This window comes from Nothobranchius furzeri, chromosome 9 (genome assembly GCF_043380555.1).
Source record: "Nothobranchius furzeri strain GRZ-AD chromosome 9, NfurGRZ-RIMD1, whole genome shotgun sequence".
In the NCBI taxonomy this organism is placed as follows: Eukaryota; Metazoa; Chordata; class Actinopteri; order Cyprinodontiformes; family Nothobranchiidae; genus Nothobranchius; species Nothobranchius furzeri.
Window position 1 is genome coordinate 41,949,154 of NC_091749.1, and position 6,000 is coordinate 41,955,153.

The window sequence follows — 6,000 nt, forward strand, 5'->3', positions numbered from 1 at the left end:
TATTTTCACTGAAATGTTTTGCTGATGTGGAAAAATATAAGTGAATTGTTAGTTTTAAGCAGTACTGAGGTCCTCCACCAGGGGGAGATGACATGTTGAAGGGTTTTGGAGGAATGCACCAATCCTGTTAGAGGCAGAGATGTAAAAGTGTTTGTTTTTACTCTCCATAAAAAATGTGAACTGCTTTAAATCATTGAACAAACAAGGGAGACTTCAAAAATCACAAATTATAGATTTATGTTCCTGTTTAAACATTTAGGAGCTAAATTTGCTCAACTGTGTCTGAAATTGTGCTCATTTTCAGTTTTGCGTTTAATGCATAACTCGTTTGCTGAGACAACCGGACTTGCGTTTCAGGTGCAGAAATTCTTTATAAGAGCCGATCAGTCATAAAACGTAAAAACCTGGTGGTAACGGGGAGAAAACAGGGAATATTAATAGTTAACAGGCCAGCAATCAGAGATTTGTGTTGCTGTTTTAAGCTGGTTTATAAACCCCTGCATGCCTTTTGTGAAGTTCCAGACCTCCTGTTAGAGTTTTTAATGACTGACAGGCCTTGTGGTTCTAGAGGATCCCCAGGCGGTGTACATCTGCAACCTTTAATCGGATCCAGTTTTCAGATTGTTTGCGCATGCCTGAAAGATGATGTAATCCACAAGACTCCATCCCTCTGTGAGTTCCTGTGCCAGAGGGCTGCGGTGAGATACTGTCAGAGGAAAAATTGCTGGCAGAAAACTCGAGTGTGAAGGGGTGAATGACTCAGATGTTTCCACTCAGTGGAGAAGAAAGAAAAGATTTCTATCGTTTCTGCTGATCACACAAAAGTCCTCATCTCATAGGAAAAACGGATCAGAGTAAAATAGACACATGAGCTGTTATGGAAGCTCATCTGGTCCATGAAGTTCTGCCTCCACATGTGGAAAAATGAACTGAATGAGTCCAAGTCTTTATTTGTGGTTTGGTTTCATAAGTAGGAGTCCATGTGTCTTAGAAGATTTTCACCCAGCTTAGCTTGTAATTTAAAAGCAGAGCACGTAAAACAGACATTTGAGCAAATAAATCCAAGCCTGGAAAATCTAGCTGCATATTATGTGCAGCATAGGATCAGAATCAGAGCCAGACCTGCAGGTGCTGCCAAGAACAAAGCTTTTAAGAGTCTCTCTAATATGACCCTCATGCACTTCAAAGGCTCACTGATTACAAGAAAGACAAAAGAATGGAAAGTCTGCAGCACATTAAAAAAAAAGAATCGCTGAATGAAGCCTCATGTAACACATGACTTTAATTTTAGGGGACAGAAAGGGATTGGGTTTCTTCTTTCTAACACTACATCTAAGGCTGTGTAATAAATGAATCAGCATCTGTGACTATTTGGTCTCTGACTCTAAAAGCCCCAATAAATGGAAGATGCATCTAAATAATCACAGGTAACCCAAACCAGAGCCGCTTTGTCCTTTGGTCATAACAGCTTTAAAGTCTCACCTGGGTAACCTGGTTGCATAGAAAGTAAAACAACTTTTGTGAGGCAACAAACAAACAATAAAGTGCTCTAACTTTAGATAAACAAATATGTTGTGTACAGCTGAAACAGATCTACACAGCCACTTCCCTTCAGCAGAAAGGCCAGTTTTCTATTTTTGAGATGAAAAAAAAACTCTTTTTTTAAACATTTTTGTTTGGATATTTTCTTAATTCTTTAATTTGTAATTTGTAAATGTAATGTAACAAACTGTCAGTTTGGAAAACTTTTCATATAAACTGGTGGTTTATCTGCGCTATCTGCTGGGAGAAACATGCAACTTCAATCAGGAGCATGTAAAGACAAAAATGTCCAGCAGGGGTCAGTAAGAAACTGACTAAACTGGCCCAAAAATTACGAGAGAGACAGTCTGGTACGTAGACACCATGTGAGGGTGGTTGCTACCGTGGGCTGCGCAAGAAGGGCATAGTAACTGTTGCCCACTCTACATAGCCTGGCCTGCCAGACTCACCCTCTGCCTATTCTACACAGAGGACGAGACTTCCCATAAGGAAGCATTGGCATGGCTGGCCAGGCTACACTCTTTGGAGAGTAAGGAGACCCATCCAATATGGCGGCGACGCTGTTACGCTCTCCAGCGTCTACGTACCCACGTCTCTAAACCATAACTGAAGAAAAGTGTAGAACAATTTGGAGGAGAGTAACAACTCCCCACCTTCCCTTCTAGCGTGTTGTTCTAGCTTTTGCCAGCGGAGGGCGCAAATTCCCGTGTCTTTGAAGGCTAACGATAAGGTTTAGTTTAGGGACCTTACAAAATTACATTAACCAAAATCAAGGTAAAATAAATTAAACTAGTTAATGAAAAAATGTGTACTTGGATTTCTGTATTCTGAATCAATGTTGCGGATTTCTTTAAATTTGTAGTAAAATTTATCTTTTTGTAAAAAAAAAATCTAAGTTTTGCTTTCCTTGAAAAAAATATTGACAAAATTAGGCTAGTGTCTCTCACAGCAACAATCCAAAATCTGAAAGAGTAAATTCAGTTTACCCACAAACTATAACCTATTTATTAGGCTGATACGGCTCAGGACGCAATCTCCCTCCTTAAAACCTGTAGGTGTGGATGGATTTGGAGGCTGATTGTTGTCATGGATACCACATGGCAGAAAAACTGGTCCATCTTATATTTTGATGTTTTAATGAATTTTAAACTGATGAAGCAGACCTGTGTCCTTGTGTGGACTAAATTACTAAAACTACATCATGCACGTTTCATGAATTTTAAACCGATTTGCAGTTCAATCTAAACAGCCACATGTCAGGATGGGAACATGATGAATAATTGATGTGCCAAGCTCCTTCTCCCTGCTCCGTCATTGTACCCTTACACAAGTTTAATGACCTGATTTACATCAGAAAATGTCAGGTGGTGCGATTAGCTCTGCTACAAGTATAACCAGGAAAGACTGATTGGATAAATAAACTATTCATTGATCTGGAATCCACTTGTTGCCTCCAGCGATGGTTCCTCACAGCTTTGATCGAAGTGCAACCTGAAGTGCATGTACCTGCAGCATCCTCTTAAATAATGACTCTTTCTTATGGGTAACTTTGATCACTATTGTTATCATTAACACTTATTACCCTATTACAAGCCAGTATTTGTTAAAACTGAACGAAAAGTTATCCCTACCAAATTAAGAGAGCCATCTTACTTTAACCAACAATAGAGAAAGGACAGACTGCATCAACAGGTGATAGTGAAAATGTACACTCTCAGTCCATCTAGTAATGAATAAGTGATGCGACAAGCACTGGTTTTCACAGCTTCTTACACTGGTTGTCAAATATCTCTGGTGGGATTTGTTTGTTTATTTGGAGTCACAAATGAGTCATCACAATAGCCACATAAAAGAGTCAGATTCAGATCTTGTAACAATGCAATAACTGAGACTTTGACAAGTTAAAAGTACTAATTTATGTAAAAAATATTATTTGTCACTTTGACCTATTTTACAGCGTAAACAGTTCTCTGTGGGATTGTGTGTCCATTTACAAATCTCTCTGACTGACCTTCTTGCACATCCAGCACTACTGAACATGAGCCATGCATTTCCTGTTGCAACCCTTGTCATAAGTGACTCAGACCTGAGCTGCACTGCTCACATTAAGGCTATAACTAGATCAGCATTTTTTCATCTGCATCAAATAGCAAGACCCAGGGGTCTCATGTCCAGACAAGACCTGGTAGAACCTCGGGTCAGAACCAAACAGGGTGGAGCTGCTTTTAGCTACCATGCTGCCCACACAGATGTAATCGATTTCCTCATTGCCTCAAATGTGTCCCAACTCTAGAAACATGTACATCAAAATTAAAAACCTTCATGTATTCATCAGCCTTTGAATGACTGTTCTTATGCTGCACCTTCTGTATTTGCTCACCCTTTAACTTTAATTTAGTTTATTTTAATTTTTAAATTGTATTTCCTGTCACGTTGATTTTAATGTTCTTGCTAATGGAAAGCACATCGAATAGTCTCTGTGTATGAAATATACTATAGAAATAAAGCTGCCTTGCCTTGCCTTAAACAAATGCAAGGTAACAATGACATGACAATGAAAAAATCTGACAGTGAAGTGTTATGATGTGAAATATGTACATTTATTAATGTCACACTCAAAACATGAGGTCATACCAGAGGTGGAGGGAGAGATGGGCGAGAGATTGTGTGAAATAAATTAGATTTATTTCATAAAATGTAAACCAAAGAAGAAACAACATTTCCTAAGAAAGTGAAAAAAGAGCCCCAGTAGCCAGATGTTCCTATTGGTTGTCCAGATCTAAAACCTCATGATCCAGTTAGTTTGGAACAAGTAGGTTCTTTTATTTTTCTCTTTGTTTTAACATTTTGTTTTGACTACGGGGGTTGTTCAGTGCATTAATATCTGTTCTTAGTTAAAAATTGTCCACTTTAGGAAAATCCCTGATACTTCTCTAATGTGTTATAAGTGGACAATATTTGTGTTCTTATTGATCATAGGACTTTTTAACTTGCCTCATGTCATTACTCTGAGCTTTGAGTTCAGATGTCACATGCAAGGGTCAGAGTTCTCAAAGACCTGATAAATGTTTCTACTCAGTGTGAATTTACAGCTTCAGTCTTCCAGTAGAGGAACGGTGAGGGGACATCTTCACCCTCTCAGTCAATATAATGTATTGTTTGATAAAACTATCTATTTTAATTTTTTACAAAAGTTATTTAAATGTATTTTGTCATAGTAACACACACACATGCACGCACACACACACGCACGCACGCGCGCACACACACACACACACACACACACACACACACACACACACACACACACGTTCCCCATCTCACCCACCACGGGTGGTCTCATCCTTCCAAGCTTGGGTCCTCTACCAGAGGTCTGGCAGCTTGAGGGTTCTGCAGTATCTCCGCTGTTCCTAGAACTGCACTTTTCTGGAGTGAGATGTCTGATGTTTTTCCCGGGATCTTCTTTAGCCACTCCTCCAGTTTGGGGGTTACTGCCCCGAGTGCCCCAATGACCACGGGCACCACCAATGTCTTTCTCAAGTTATTCTTTGAGGCCCTGGTACTTCTCTAATTTCTCATGTTCCGTTTTCATGAAGTTGCCATCACTTGGTATTGCCACATCAACCACAAGGGATGTCCTCTGTTGTTTGTCCACCACCACAATGTCCGATTGGTTCGCCACCACCATTTTGTCGGTCTGGATCTGGAAGTCCCACAAGAGCTCGGCTCTCTCATTCTCAACCACCTTAGGGGGTGTTACCCACTTTGACCTTGGGGCTTCCAGTCCATACCCTGCACACATTTGGTCGTGGCGTTCCAGGTATGCTTTCCCTGCCAGCACCCTGTAGGTATGTGGTGGATTGTCTCAGGGGACTCTTTGCATAGCCTACTACACATTGGGTCTTGTCTGGTGTGTGTGTATATATATAAAGCGGTAGCTCGTTAAGTACAGGGTTGTAGGTTTAATAATAATAATAATAATGGGCTGCATGGTGGCGCAGTTGTTTGCACTGGTGCTTTGCAGCACGAAGGTTGCAGGTTTGAAACTCGGCTGCGGCCTTTCTGCGTGGAGTTGCGTGTTCTCCCCATGCATGCGTGGGTTTCCTCCGGGTACTCCGGTTTCCCCCACAGATCACAACATGCCCTATAGGTTATAAATTGTAAGTCGCTTTGGATAAAAGCGTCTGCTAAATAAATAAACATAATAATAATAATAATAATAATAATAATAATAATAATAATAATAATAATAATAATGCTGTTGTTGTTTTAGTAAAAATGTCTATATTTAATGAAGCTACGCTTGAGATATTAATTTGTTGTTGTCACTGCAATTATTATTACAGGATTCCCATTTTCTCTGTGACCTGTAAAATATTTTGAAAGAGTAACCGGAAATTGTCTCTACCAACGAGTGAACGTGCGTACGTCGTTACGTTTTTACGTCAACATAGCGGC